Source organism: Coregonus clupeaformis, unplaced genomic scaffold, assembly GCF_020615455.1.
Source record: "Coregonus clupeaformis isolate EN_2021a unplaced genomic scaffold, ASM2061545v1 scaf0024, whole genome shotgun sequence".
Taxonomy (NCBI): Eukaryota; Metazoa; Chordata; class Actinopteri; order Salmoniformes; family Salmonidae; genus Coregonus; species Coregonus clupeaformis.
The window spans coordinates 540,782-557,620 of NW_025533479.1; positions in this window are offsets into that span (position 1 = coordinate 540,782).

A 16,839-nucleotide genomic window follows, 5' to 3' on the forward strand; every position below is an offset into this window, starting at 1 on the left:
TGTCCAACACCAAACTTCTACACCATCGGTCTCCATTCTGTCCAACACCAGACTTCTTCACCATCGGTCTCCATTCTGTCCAACACCAAACTTCTACACCATCGGTCTCCATTCTGTCCAACACCAGACTTCTACACCATCTGTCTCCATTCTGTCCAACACCAGACTTCTACACCATCGGTCTCCATTCTGTCCAACACCAGACTTCTACACCATCGGTCTCCATTCTGTCCAACACCAGACTTCTACACCATCGGTCTCCATTCTGTCCAACACCAGACTTCTACACCATCGGTCTCCATTCTGTCCAACACCAGACTTCTTCACCATCGGTCTCCATTCTGTCCAACACCAGACTTCTTCACCATCGGTCTCCATTCTGTCCAACACCAGACTTCTACACCATCGGTCTCCATTCTGTCCAACACCAGACTTCTTCACCATCGGTCTCCATTCTGTCCAACACCAAACTTCTACACCATCGGTCTCCATTCTGTCCAACACCAGACTTCTTCACCATCGGTCTCCATTCTGTCCAACACCAAACTTCTACACCATCGGTCTCCATTCTGTCCAACACCAAACTTCTACACCATCGGTCTCCATTCTGTCCAACACCAGACTTCTTCACCATCGGTCTCCATTCTCTCCATACAGATGATATAAAGCTGTATCCCAGCTGGCACCCTATGCTATTCCCTACATAGTGCACTATGGGACCTGGTCAAAAGTAGTGCACTAAATTGGGAATAGGGTGCCATTTGGGACACAACTATAGATGTCAGGGGTTGACAGGATGTGGATTGAAGAGATTGTACCAACGCAGACCCACGGCCACGCACTGTGCTTCACACCAACCCTGTTTAATTCTCTATTTGTCTTCTCCCAGGCGGCAGAGAGGATGACAGGAAGAGTGTGAAGAGAAAGAGAGAGAAATAAAGTGTGTAAAGAAGAAAGGATGAGTGGAGGAGTGTGAGGACTCTTGTGTTCCTTTTTCATTATGAGAGTGTTACGTGGGCAGTGTGTGTGTGTGTGTGTGTGTGTGTGTGTCAGGGTTACGTGGGCAGCTCCTGCTCTACTCTCTCTTCGTCCGCAATGAAGACCTGAGTGGTTCTCTGACACTTCTCTGTCCTCATCTTTTCTTCGCAGTTCTGTTGTTCTCCTCTCCCTTCCCCACCACCTGCCCACTAACTCAGTGTTCCCCGTGAGATTTCCATCTGGGTTCTACTCCTCTCCCAGCACTGTCTAAAACGCTAATGCAACCATAATGTGACAAATAAACATGTCATTTAAAACCACCTACCCTGCCCACACACACGCGGACACACACATGCACACCCTCTCTGTCGACCCCTTTCCCACTCCCTTTCCTCTATACAGTAACTCCCATCTATCAATCCTCTCTCCTTCTCTTTATTTAAAACCCTGTCTTTCCGTGAACACACAGCCATAAAGCCTCCCTCTGTGACTTTGATTCCACCTACCTCTTTCTCTCCTTCTTCGCCTCTCCTGTTTGATTTGAATGCAGAGCCACGACTTTCTTTTGTATCCCAAATGGAAACCTTTTACCTTACCCTGTGGGCCCTGGTCAAAAGTAGTGCACTATGTAGGGAATAGGGTGTCATTTGGAACTCAGCCTCACATTCTTTGCTGCAGGGTGTCTATTAAGTTCATGCCTCTTCTTCTTTATCTCTGTCTGAAGAAAATAAGACATCTCTCTGTTCCTGACTGGAGCCCACAGCTGTCCAACCTCTACCCCTAACCAGTACAGCATCAAACGAAGGGAGGGAGGGAGGGAGGGAGGGAGGGCAGAGCCCACATCAAGGTCTTAGCAGTGGCCTCTCCTCCCACACTGATGACTCACACACACACACACACACACACACACCTCCCACAGAACTGAGAGATACAGCTAACCTCCCACAGAACTGAGAGATACAGCTAACCTCCCACAGAACTGATACAGCTAACCTCCCACAGAACTGAGAGATACAGCAAACCTCCCACAGAACTGATACAGCTAACCTCCCACAGAACTGAGAGATACATCAAACCTCCCACAGAGCTGAGATACAGCAAACCTCCCACAGAACTGATACAGCTAACCTCCCACATAACTGAGAGATACAGCAAACCTCCCACAGAACTGAGAGATACAGCAAACCTCCAACAGAGCTGATACAGAGATGGGGGAGATGTACATCTATTTGAACTCTGAGACAGACCATGGTAGGTAGATATGTGTATGTGTAACGGATTGAGATCGTACTGAACAAACTCAGCCAGTTGGCGCCTACAATCAGATCCTTTTCAGTGGTCCACTGCTCAGTATGTTTTCAAGCCCGACGGTCACGTGTGTTGGCCAGCAGAGGGTAACTAGTTTAAGCCATGGTAGCGACAGGGAGTGGAGGAAGCGATTGGCGTCGGTTACATAGGCCTAGCTCTTTAATGGAACTGGTGCAAAAACAAGCAAGAGACTTAGAGAGGGAGAAAGAGTGGGGGACTGGACAGGGCGAGCGGGTAAGGGAGAGAAATCTGTCATGTAAATTTTCTGTGTGTATTGTGTAAACTCCTTGGTATATCTTCTCTCCTCACCCCAACTCACCACCACTCCTCTCCTCAGGTCTCTATCCAGCCTTTACAGTGGATGTCCTCGGCTCTGCACCAGAGGAACTTAGCTGTCCTCGGCTCTGCACCAGAGGAACTTAGCTGTCCTCGGCTCTGCACCAGAGGAACTTAGCTGTACTCGGCTCTGCACCAGAGGAACTTAGCTGTCCTCGGCTCTGCACCAGAGGAACTTAGCTGTCCTCGGCTCTGCACCAGAGGAACTTAGCTGTACTCGGCTCTGCACCAGAGGAACTTAGCTGTCCTCGGCTCTGCACCAGAGGAACTTAGCTGTCCTCGGCTCTGCACCAGAGGAACTTCGCTGTCCTCGGCTCTGCACCAGAGGAACTTCTCTGTCCTCAGCTCTGCACCAGAGGAACTTTGATGCATGCATGTTTGCAGGCCTATAGATGAAGGTGTTCCGGACTTCAAACCTCCCTGATTTCAGCTGGGTTGGTGATCAATCAAGACATTGGTCTTAATTAGTTGCATCTAGTAGTTCAAATGCATGTCTTGTAGAGCTGGGCGATATCAACCAAAATACATATTGCAATAAATTGTCTGAATGGATGGAATAACAATCAATAGAACGATACGTTAATAATATATATAAATATATAAATAATATAAATGTGCACCACAGTTTAAAATTATCCTTTAAACTACTACTACTAGTTTGATGGTTGAAGCCATCAATTGTCCCATTAACAATCACCCATATTAGCAAACGTATTTCATTTCAAACTTTACATTTCTCTAGTATAGGCTACTTATCGTATGGTCGTTGATCATTTTCGGTTCATCTTCCCAGCTCTAATGTTTTGTATGTCTTCTAAACAATTTTATGTCCATATTGTGAAATAGGCATGCTAAATATTCTGTGCCAACAATGTCAACCTCTTTGAATAGAACACAAACATGAACGGAATAAAACATTTCAGGACAGAGAATATGCATACCGTTGTGGGAGTTTTGTTGGTGAAGTTCTACACATCTATCATGTGGTTAGAGCCAACACCCACAAAGGTCACAGACATTTTTCAGAGTTGGCAACACTTCGACATTCTAGAGCAGGAAGAATGGATGGAACTTGTAGGTGTCTGCTGAGTTGAAGGATGACTCAGAGAGAAGAGGAGACGAGGGTGGAACATTAACTCAGACTGTCCCAAATAGCACTATTGCCAATATAGCGTACTACTTTTGAACAGAGCCCTATGCGGGCCCTGGTCAAAGGTAGTGCACTATACAGAGAATAGGATGCCATTTGGGACAAGACCTCTGAACGTAGAAGATTGTGTAACAGTGTGTAAACCAGGGAAGAGAGTTTATCTGGGAATGTGGAATAAAACAGAGGGGCTTTGTCGCCATCTTGTGTTGAAGAATGGTTATGTACTCAATACAAACTACAAAATACAGATGTAAATGTATTTTAGTACTGCAATTTCTTATTTCCATCAAAGTCCATGCTGATAAATATGCCACAGTAGCCTTCATGTAACTTTTAAAAGGGACTGAATACATACAGTACATGTAGCCACTTGGGATATCGTGCTTAGAGCGGTGTTCTAGGCCGACTGTGTCATGACCTGGTGCTTAGAGCTGTGTTCTAGGCCAACTGTGTCATGAACAGTTCCCATTTCACTTTCATCATTTGATTTCCACAGCTTTACATGATCTAAACTCTGTTCCATTTGGTTAGTCAATAATAAGTCACATTACAACATATCCTGCAGGCTTCACCCACACCTACAGGTTTTTTTTCATTATTTTTTTTAGGTTCACCCACAGCTACAGGTTCAACCACTTTACCCCCACAGCTACACCCACTTTACCCTCACAGCTACACCCACTTTACCCTCACAGCTACAGGTTCACCCATTTTACCCCACAGCTACAGGATCACCCACTTTACCCTCACAGCTACAGGTTCACCCATTTTACGCCCACAGCTACAGGATCACCCACTTCACCCCCCACAGCTACAGGATCACCCACTTTACCCCCACAGCTACATGTTCACCCACAAGCTCACCATCTGCAGAAGCAGAGAACACCACACAGGAAATAACACAATATCACTATTTAACTATAACAATTTTATTTAGCACAGTTAAAAAATAATCTCATTGTTAGCTCATTTATACAAATACACTTTTGAGATATATAATATATATATATATAGCTCTGAAAAAATTAAGAGACCACTGCAAAATATCAGTTTCTCTTGTTTTACTATTTATAGGTATGTGTTTGGGTAAAAATAAACGTTTTGTTTTATTCTATAAACTACTGACAACATTTCTCCCAAATTCCAAATAAAAATATTGTCATTTAGAGCATTTATTTGCAGAAAATGACAACTGGTCAAAATAACAAAAAAGATGCAGTGTTGTCAGACCTCGAATAATGCAAAGAAAATAAGTTAATGTTCATTTTTAAACAACACAATACTCATGTTTTAACTTAGGAAGAGTTCAGAAATCAATATTTGGTGGAATAACCCTGATTTTCAATCACAGCTTTCATGCTCTCCACCAGTCTTTCACATTGATGTTGGGTGACTTTATGCCACTCCTGGTGCAAAAATTCAAGCAGCTTGGCTTTGTTTGATGGCTTGTTACCATCTATCTTCCTCTTGATCACATTCCAGAAGTTTTCAATGGGGTTCAGGTCTGGAGATTGGGCTGGCCATGACAGGGTCTTGATCTGGTGGACCTCCATCCACACCTTGATTGACCTGGCTGTGTGGCATGGCGCATTGTCCTGCTGGAAAAACCAATCCTCAGAGTTGGGGAACAATGTCAGAGCAAAAGGAAGCAAGATTTCTTCCAGGACAACCTTGTACGTGGCTTGATTCATGCGTCCTTCACAAAGACAAATCTGCCCAATTCCAGCCTTGCTGAAGCACCCCAGATCATCACCGATCCTCCACCAAATTTCACAGTGGGTGCGAAACGCTGTGGCTTGTAGGCCTCTCCAGGTCTCCGTCTAACCATTAGACGACCAGGTGTTGGGCAAAGCTGAAAATTGGACTCATCAGAGAAGATGACCTTACTCCAGTCCTCTAAGTCATACATGTAGAGATGCTGATTTAAGAAAAATTTGCAGTGGTCTCTTAATTTTTTCCACAGCTGTGTGTGTGTATATATATATATATACACACACACACACACACACACACACACACACACACACCCGGTCAAAAGTTTTAGAACACCTCATTAGAGGGGTTTTCTTCATTTTTACTATTTTCAACATTGTAGAATAATAGTGAAGACATCAAAACTATTAATTAACACATATGGAATCATGTAGTAACCAAAAAAGTGTTAAACAAATCAAAATATATTTTATATTTGAGATTCTTCACATAGCCACCCTTTGCCTTTATGACAGCTTTGCACACTCTTGGCATTCTCTCAACCAGCTGCACCTGGACTGCTTTTCCAACAGTCTGGAAGGAGTTCCCACATATGCTGAGCACTTGTTGGCTGCTTTTCCTTCACTCTGCGGTCCGACTCATCCCAAACCATTTCAATTTGGTTGAGGTCGGGGGATTGTGGAGGCCAGGTCATCAGATGCAGCATTCCATCACTCTCCTTCTTGGTCAAATAGCCCTTACACAGCCTGGAGGCGTGTTGGGTCATTGTCCTGTTGAAAAACAAATGATAGTCCCACTAAGCCCAAACCAGATGGGATGGCGTATTGCTGCAGAATGCTGTGGTAGCCATGCTGGGTAAGTGTGCCTTGAATACTAAATAAATCACAAACAGTGTCACAAGCAAAGCACCCCCCTGTGGCGGTCCTCATGAGAGCCAGTTCCATCATAGCACTTGATGGTTTTTGCGAATGCACTTGAAGAAACTTTCAAAGTTCTTGAAATGTTCCGTATTGACTGACCTTCATGTCTTAAAGTAATAATGGATTGTCGTTTCTCTTTTGCTTATTTGAGCTGTTCTTGCCATAATATGGACTTGGTCTTTTACCAAATAGGGCTATCTTCTACCTCGTCACAACACAACTGATTGGCTCAAACGCATTAAGAAGGAAAGAAATTACACAAATTAACTTTTAAGAAGGCACATCTTTTAATTGAAATGCATTCCAGGTGACTACCTCATGAAGCTGGTTGAGAGAATGCCAAGAGTGTGCAAAGCTGTCATCAAGGCAAAGGGTGGCTACTTAAAGAATCTCAAATATAAAATATACTTCGATTTGTTTAACACTTTTTTATTACTACATGATTCCATGTGTTATTTGATGCATGAACTTTGATGCATGCATGTTTGCAGGCCTATAGATGAAGGTGTTCCGGACTTCAAACCTCCCTGATTTCAGCTGGGTTGGTGATCAATCAAGACATTGGTCTTAATTAGTTGCATCTAGTAGTTCAAATGCATGTCTTGTAGAGCTGGGCGATATCAACCAAAATACATATTGCAATAAATTGTCTGAATGGATGGAATAACAATCAATAGAACGATACGTTAATAATATATATAAATATATAAATAATATAAATGTGCACCACAGTTTAAAATTATCCTTTAAACTACTACTACTAGTTTGATGGTTGAAGCCATCAATTGTCCCATTAACAATCACCCATATTAGCAAACGTATTTCATTTCAAACTTTACATTTCTCTAGTATAGGCTACTTATCGTATGGTCGTTGATCATTTTCGGTTCATCTTCCCAGCTCTAATGTTTTGTATGTCTTCTAAACAATTTTATGTCCATATTGTGAAATAGGCATGCTAAATATTCTGTGCCAACAATGTCAACCTCTTGAATAGAACACAAACATGAACGGAATAAAACATTTCAGGACAGAGAATATGCATACCGTTGTGGGAGTTTTGTTGGTGAAGTTCTACACATCTATCATGTGGTTAGAGCCAACACCCACAAAGGTCACAGACATTTTTCAGAGTTGGCAACACTTCGACATTCTAGAGCAGGAAGAATGGATGGAACTTGTAGGTGTCTGCTGAGTTGAAGGATGACTCAGAGAGAAGAGGAGACGAGGGTGGAACATTAACTCAGACTGTCCCAAATAGCACTATTGCCAATATAGCGTACTACTTTTGAACAGAGCCCTATGCGGGCCCTGGTCAAAGGTAGTGCACTATACAGAGAATAGGATGCCATTTGGGACAAGACCTCTGAACGTAGAAGATTGTGTAACAGGTGTAAACCAGGGAAGAGAGTTTATCTGGGGAATATGGAATAAAACAGAGGGGCTTTGTCGCCATCTTGTGTTGAAGAATGGTTATGTACTCAATACAAACTACAAAATACAGATGTAAATGTATTTTAGTACTGCAATTTCTTATTTCCATCAAAGTCCATGCTGATAAATATGCCACAGTAGCCTTCATGTAACTTTTAAAAGGGACTGAATACATACAGTACATGTAGCCACTTGGGATATCGGGCTTAGAGCGGTGTTCTAGGCCGACTGTGTCATGACCTGGTGCTTAGAGCTGTGTTCTAGGCCAACTGTGTCATGAACAGTTCCCATTTCACTTTCATCATTTGATTTCCACAGCTTTACATGATCTAAACTCTGTTCCATTTGGTTAGTCAATAATAAGTCACATTACAACATATCCTGCAGGCTTCACCCACACCTACAGGTTTTTTTTTATTATTTTTTTTAGGTTCACCCACAGCTACAGGTTCAACCACTTTACCCCCACAGCTACACCCACTTTACCCTCACAGCTACACCCACTTTACCCTCACAGCTACAGGTTCACCCATTTTACCCCCACAGCTACAGGATCACCCACTTTACCCTCACAGCTACAGGTTCACCCATTTTACGCCCACAGCTACAGGATCACCCACTTCACCCCCCACAGCTACAGGATCACCCACTTTACCCCCACAGCTACATGTTCACCCACAAGCTCACCATCTGCAGAAGCAGAGAACACCACACAGGAAATAACACAATATCACTATTTAACTATAACAATTTTATTTAGCACAGTTAAAAATAATCTCATTGTTAGCTCATTTATACAAATACACTTTTGAGATATATAATATATATATATATAGCTCTGGAAAAAATTAAGAGACCACTGCAAAAATATCAGTTTCTCTTGTTTTACTATTTATAGGTATGTGTTTGGGTAAAAATAAACGTTTTGTTTTATTCTATAAACTACTGACAACATTTCTCCCAAATTCCAAATAAAAATATTGTCATTTAGAGCATTTATTTGCAGAAAATGACAACTGGTCAAAATAACAAAAAAGATGCAGTGTTGTCAGACCTCGAATAATGCAAAGAAAATAAGTTAATGTTCATTTTTAAACAACACAATACTCATGTTTTAACTTAGGAAGAGTTCAGAAATCAATATTTGGTGGAATAACCCTGATTTTCAATCACAGCTTTCATGCTCTCCACCAGTCTTTCACATTGATGTTGGGTGACTTTATGCCACTCCTGGTGCAAAAATTCAAGCAGCTTGGCTTTGTTTGATGGCTTGTTACCATCTATCTTCCTCTTGATCACATTCCAGAAGTTTTCAATGGGGTTCAGGTCTGGAGATTGGGCTGGCCATGACAGGGTCTTGATCTGGTGGTCCTCCATCCACACCTTGATTGACCTGGCTGTGTGGCATGGCGCATTGTCCTGCTGGAAAAACCAATCCTCAGAGTTGGGGAACAATGTCAGAGCAAAAGGAAGCAAGATTTCTTCCAGGACAACCTTGTACGTGGCTTGATTCATGCGTCCTTCACAAAGACAAATCTGCCCAATTCCAGCCTTGCTGAAGCACCCCCAGATCATCACCGATCCTCCACCAAATTTCACAGTGGGTGCGAAACGCTGTGGCTTGTAGGCCTCTCCAGGTCTCCGTCTAACCATTAGACGACCAGGTGTTGGGCAAAGCTGAAAATTGGACTCATCAGAGAAGATGACCTTACTCCAGTCCTCTAAGTCATACATGTAGAGATGCTGATTTAAGAAAAATTTGCAGTGGTCTCTTAATTTTTTCCACAGCTGTGTGTGTGTATATATATATACACACACACACACACACACACACACACACACACACACACCCGGTCAAAAGTTTTAGAACACCTCATTAGAGGGGGTTTTCTTCATTTTTACTATTTTCAACATTGTAGAATAATAGTGAAGACATCAAAACTATTAATTAACACATATGGAATCATGTAGTAACCAAAAAAGTGTTAAACAAATCAAAATATATTTTATATTTGAGATTCTTCACATAGCCACCCTTTGCCTTTATGACAGCTTTGCACACTCTTGGCATTCTCTCAACCAGCTGCACCTGGACTGCTTTTCCAACAGTCTGGAAGGAGTTCCCACATATGCTGAGCACTTGTTGGCTGCTTTTCCTTCACTTCTGCGGTCCGACTCATCCCAAACCATTTCAATTTGGTTGAGGTCGGGGGATTGTGGAGGCCAGGTCATCAGATGCAGCATTCCATCACTCTCCTTCTTGGTCAAATAGCCCTTACACAGCCTGGAGGCGTGTTGGGTCATTGTCCTGTTGAAAAACAAATGATAGTCCCACTAAGCCCAAACCAGATGGGATGGCGTATTGCTGCAGAATGCTGTGGTAGCCATGCTGGGTAAGTGTGCCTTGAATACTAAATAAATCACAAACAGTGTCACAAGCAAAGCACCCCCCTGTGGCGGTCCTCATGAGAGCCAGTTCCATCATAGCACTTGATGGTTTTTGCGAATGCACTTGAAGAAACTTTCAAAGTTCTTGAAATGTTCCGTATTGACTGACCTTCATGTCTTAAAGTAATAATGGATTGTCGTTTCTCTTTGCTTATTTGAGCTGTTCTTGCCATAATATGGACTTGGTCTTTTACCAAATAGGGCTATCTTCTACCTCGTCACAACACAACTGATTGGCTCAAACGCATTAAGAAGGAAAGAAATTACACAAATTAACTTTTAAGAAGGCACATCTTTTAATTGAAATGCATTCCAGGTGACTACCTCATGAAGCTGGTTGAGAGAATGCCAAGAGTGTGCAAAGCTGTCATCAAGGCAAAGGGTGGCTACTTAAAGAATCTCAAATATAAAATATACTTCGATTTGTTTAACACTTTTTTATTACTACATGATTCCATGTGTTATTTCATAGTTTTGATGGCTTCACTATTATTCTACAATGTAGAAAATAGTAAAAATAAAGAAAAACCCTTGAATGAGTAGGTGTTCTAAAACTTTTGACCGGTAGCGTATGTATGTATGTACAGTTGAAGTCGGAAGTTTACATACACCTTAGTCAAATACATTTAAACTCAGTTTTTCACAATTCCTGACATTTAATCCTAGTAAAAATATTCCGTCTTAGGTCACTTTATTTTAAGAATGTGAAATATCAGAATAATAGTAGAGAGAAGGATTTATTTCAGCTTTTATTTCTTTCATCACATTCCCAGTGGGTCAGAAGTTTACATACACTCAATTAGTATTTGGTACCATTGCCTTTATATTGTTTAACTTGGGTCAAACGTTTCGGGTAGCCTTCCACAAGCTTCCCACAATAAGTTGGGTGAATTTTGGCCCATTCCTCATGACAGAGCTGGTGTAACTGAGTCAGGTTTGTAGGCCTCCTTGCTCGCACACGATTTTTCAGTTCTGCCCACCACTTTTCTATAGGATTGAGGTCAGGGCTTTGTGATGGCCACTCCAATACCTTGACTTTGTTGTCCTTAAGCCATTTTGCCACAACTTTGGAAGTATGCTTGGGGTCATTGTCCATTTGGAAGACCCATTTGCGCCCAAGCTTTAACTTCCTGACTGATGTCTTGAGATGTTGCTTTAATATATCCACATAATTTTCCTTCCTAATGATGCCATCTATTTTGTGAAGTGCACCAGCCCCTCCTGCAACAAAGCACCCCCACAGCATGATGCAGCCACCCCCGTGCTTCACGGTTGGTATGGTGTTCTTCAGCTTGCAAGCGTTCGCCTTTTTCCTCCAAACATAACGATGGTCATTATGGCCAAACAGTTCTATTTTTGTTTGGCCAGAGGACATTTCTCCAAAAAGTACAATCTTTGTTCCCATGTTCAGTTGCAAACTGTAGTCTGGCTTTTTTATGGTGGTTTTGGAGCAGTGGCTTCTTCCTTGCTGAGCGGCCTTTCAGGTTATGTCGATATAGGACTAGTTTTACTGTGGATATAGATACTTTTGTACCTGTTTCCTCCAGCATCTTCACAAGGTCCTTTGTTGTTGTTCTGGGATTGATTTGCACTTTTCGCACTAAAGTACGTTCATCTATAAGAGACACAACGCGTCTCCTTCCTGAGCGGTATGGTGGCTGTGTGGTCCCATGGTGTTTATACTTGCATACTATTGTTTGTACAAATGAACGTGGTACCTTCAGGCGTTTGGAAATGTCTCCCAAGGATGAACCAGACTTGTGCAGGTCTACAATTATTTTTCTGAGGTCTTGGCTGATTTCTTTTGATTTTCCCATGATGTCAAGCAAAGAGGCACTGAGTTTGAAGGTAGGCCTTGAAATACATCCACAGGTACACATCCGATTGACTCAAATGATGTAAATTAGCCTATCAGAAGCTGTTTAAAGGCACAGTCAACTTAGTGTATGTAAACTTCTGACCCACTGGAATTGTGATACAGTGAATAATAAGTGAAATAATATGTCTGTAAACAATTGTTTGAAAAATTACTTGAAGTAGATGTCCCAACCGAGTTGCTAGAACTATAGTTTGTTAACAATAAATTTGTGGAGTGGTTGAAAAACGAGTTTTCATGACTCCAACCTAAGTGTATGTAAACTTCCGACTTCAACTGTATGTATGTATGTATGTATTTATATATATATACAGTGGGGAGAACAAGTATTTGATACACTGCCGATTTTGCAGGTTTTCCTACTTACAAAGCATGTAGAGGTCTGTAATTCTTATCATAGGTACACTTCAACTGTGAGAGACGGAATCTAAAACAAAAATCCAGAAAATCACATTGTATGATTTTTAAGTAATTAATTTGCATTTTATTGCATGACATAAGTATTTGATACATCAGAAAAGCAGAACTTAATATTTGGTACAGAAACCTGTTTGCAATTACAGAGAACATAAGTTTCCTGTAGGTCTTGACCAGGTTTGCACACAATGCAGCAGGGATTTTGGCCCACTCCTACATACAGACCTTCTCCAGATCCTTCAGGTTTCGGGGCTGTCGCTGGGCAATACGGACTTTCAGCTCCCTCCAAAGATTTTCTATTGGGTTCAGGTCTGGAGACTGGCTAGGCCACTCCAGGACCTTGAGATGCTTCTTACGGAGCCACTCCTTAGTTGCCCTGGCTGTGTGTTTCGGGTCGTTGTCATGCCGGAAGACCCAGCCACGACCCATCTTCAATGCTCTTACTGAAGGTAGGAGGTTGTTGGCCAAGACCTCGCGATACATGGCCCCATCCATCCTCCCCTCAATACGGTGCAGTCGTCCTGTCCCCTTTGCAGAAAAGCATCCCCAAAGAATGATGTTTCCACTTCCATGCTTCACGGTTGGGATGGTGTTCTTGGGGTTGTACTCATCCTCCTTCTTCCTCCAAACACGGCGAGTGGAGTTTAGACCAAAAAGCTCTATTTTTGTCTCATCAGACCACATGACCTTCTCCCATTCCTCCTCTGGATCATCCAGATGGTCATTGGCAAACTTCAGACGGGCCTGGACATGCGCTGGCTTGAGCAGGGGGACCTTGCGTGCGCTGCAGGATTTTAATCCATGATGGCGTAGTGTGTTACTAATGGTTTTCTTTGAGACTGTGGTCCCAGCTCTCTTCAGGTCATTGACCAGGTCCTGCCGTGTAGTTCTGGGCTGATCCCTCACCTTCCTCATGATCATTGATGTCCCACGAGGTGAGATCTTGCATGGAGCCCCAGACCGAGGGTGATTGACCGTCATCTTGAACTTCTTCCATTTTCTAATAATTGCGCCAACAGTTGTTGCCTTCTCACCAAGCTGCTTGCCTATTGTCCTGTAGCCCATCCCAGCCTTGTGCAGGTCTACAATTTTATCCCTGATGTCCTTACACATCTCTCTGGTATTGGCCATTGTGGAGAGGTTGGAGTCTGTTTGATTGAGTGTGTGGACAGGTGTCTTTTATACAGGTAACGAGTTCAAACAGGTGCAGTTAATACAGGTAATGTGTGGAGAATAGGAGGGCTTCTTAAAGAAAAACTAACAGGTCTGTGAGAGCCGGAATTCTTACTGGTTGGTAGGTGATCAAATACTTATGTCATGCAATAAAATGCAAATTAATTACTTAAAAATCATACAATGTGATTTTCTGGATTTTTGTTTTAGATTCCGTCTCTCACAGTTGAAGTGTACCTATGATAAAAATTACAGACCTCTACATGCTTTGTAAGTAGGAAAACCTGCAAAATCGGCAGTGTATCAAATACTTGTTCTCCCCACTGTGTGTGTGTGTGTGTTTGTTTGTTTGTTTGTTTGTGTATGTATGTATGTATGTATATATATATATATATATATACATACATACATACACACACACACACACACAACCGTTCAAAGGTTTGGGGTCACTTAGAAATGTCCTTGTTTTCGAAAGAAAAGCAATGTTTTTGTCCATTAAATTAACATCAAATTGATCAGAAATACAATGTAGACATTGTTAATGGCTATTGTAGCTGGAAATGGCTGATTTTTAATGGAATATCTACATAGGCGTAAAGAGGCCCATTATCAGCAACCATCAGTCCTGTGTTCCAATGGCACGTTGTGTTTGCTAATCCAAGTTTATCATTTTAAAAGGCTAATTGATTATTAGAAAACCCTTTTGCAATTATGTTAACACAGTTGAAAACTGTTGTGCTGATTTAAAAAAAAAAAAATCAATAAAACTGGCCTTCTTGAGAATAGTTGAGTATCTGGAGCATCAGCAATTGTGGGTTCGATTACAGGCTCAAAATGGCCAGAAACAAATAACTTTCTTCTGAAACTCATCAGTCTATTCTTGTTCTGAGAAATTAAGGCTATTCCATGCGAGAAATTGCCAAGAAACTGAAGATCTCGTACAACGCTGTGTACTGCTCCCTTCACTGAACAGCGCAAACTGTCTCTAACCAGAATAGAAAGAGGAGTGGGAGGCCCCGGTGCACATCTGAGCAAGAGGACAAATACATTAGAGTGTCTAGTTTGAGAAACAGGCGCCTCACAGGTCCTCAACTGGCAGATTCATTAAATAGTACCCGCAAAACACCAGTCTCAACGTCAACAGTGAAGAGGCGACTCCGGGATGCTGACATTCTAGGCAGAGTTGCAAAGAAAAAGCCATATTTCAGACTGGCCAATAAAGATAAAAGATTAAGATGGGCAGTCTGAGATATGGCTTTTTCTTTGCAACTCTGCCTAGAAGGTCAGCATCCCGGAGTCGCCTCTTCACTGTATTTCTGATCAATTTGATGTTATTTTAATGGACAAAACAATTGCTTTTCTTTCAAAAACAAGGACATTTCTAAGTGACCCCAAACTTTTGAACGGTAGTGTGTGTGTGTGTGTATATATATAAAATTACAAAAATTCTACAAACAAATCAAGTTCCCAGTGTATAATAAATTGAGTACCCCACACACACCTACTTTGCCCTACACCAGCGTTTCCCAAACTCAGTCCTGGGGAACGTTTTGGTTTTTTCCCTAGCACTACACAGCTGATTCAAATAACCAACTCATCATCAAGCTTTTATTATTTGAATCAGCTGTGTAATGCTAAGGCAAAAACCTAAATACGCAACCCTTGGGGTCCCCAGGAGTTTGGGAAACACTGGCCTACACACACCGTGGCACACACACACACACCGTGGCGCACACACACACACACACACCGTGGCATGCAAACGCCAATGTATCCCACACTGTAGCATACACACACACTAAGACGCAGACGGAAAGGCCACAGGTGTGTGTTCCGTTTTGACAGCATGTTCAGAGTGAAATCAGGACACGGTAGCACAACAAGCAACCCACAGGATTTACACTGACAGACACGCTTTCATTATCTTACATTCAACCCTCTACACAACACAGTCGCAGCGATCTGTCAAACCGACACATCTGTTTCCACAAAGCCCCGAAGGACCTCCGTGTCAGTTTTCTTGACAGAATAAAGCAAACTCCCTCTGCAACTTGAGAGGTGGAGTGACATTGGTTCTTCCACTCAGAGGTTTTTTCCAGAAACAATAATTTGCATCTCTCTCCCTACCTCGGAGAGAACTCCCATGAATAGTTACTGTTTTGTTTATATTCAAACTACCAGCTGATCACTTGAATAAATTGATTACATTAAAAAAATGTATATAAAACAGGAATGAAGTTTATTGCTTTAGGCTTTCCTACTCTGAGTGAATCCCAAATGGCATCCTACTACTTATTTAATGCACTACTTTTGACCAAGCAGTGCATTAAATAGGGAGTAGGGTGCCATTTGTGATGCACCCTTAAATAGATCTTTGGAAGGTCTGACCCGATACGTTTTCAGTATGATACCCTATCCAGGCTATATCGTTTCATTCATTTAATAAAACCATGCAGAAATAATACTAGCTTAAATAATGTACAGTTACTGGAATCTGGGCCATATTTCCTGTTGTAGTTGTTATGTGTCAGTTATCACATAGCCAGTAAACCCCATCCTCCATTTACCAGCAAAAAACCACATTCTAGAGGCAAACGCTAAGGGCTGTGAACACAAGTTCACACCACACGCCACTTCTCTGATGTCAGTTATAGGCCTACATCCGTCTCGGAGCAGGCTGAGAGGGCAGAAACATTGTGTAAAGTCAAAAATTGGTTTCATGGCACTTTGATAAAGAAGCTTTGGTTCCTCTGAGAGGATGAAACATTGAGCTAATCAACTCTGCCAGGGACTAGTATCTCACACACAAGCTATTCAACAGATTTCAAATTCAAACATTTTGGGATCTAAAGCATATAATCAATTTCAGGTAGATAAAATAAACTTAAAAAAAACAGATATTATACAATAAGGCACATAAAAATGTAATTGGCATAAATAACCGGAACCAACAATCTGATATCGCTGTCGTTCCATCATTCCTGTCAGCATTAATCATACATACTCACAACATTCATCCAACCAATCGATTCATTGATTTTAAAATGTCAGCACACAACCCTGTTGATTTGGCCCTTGCATCA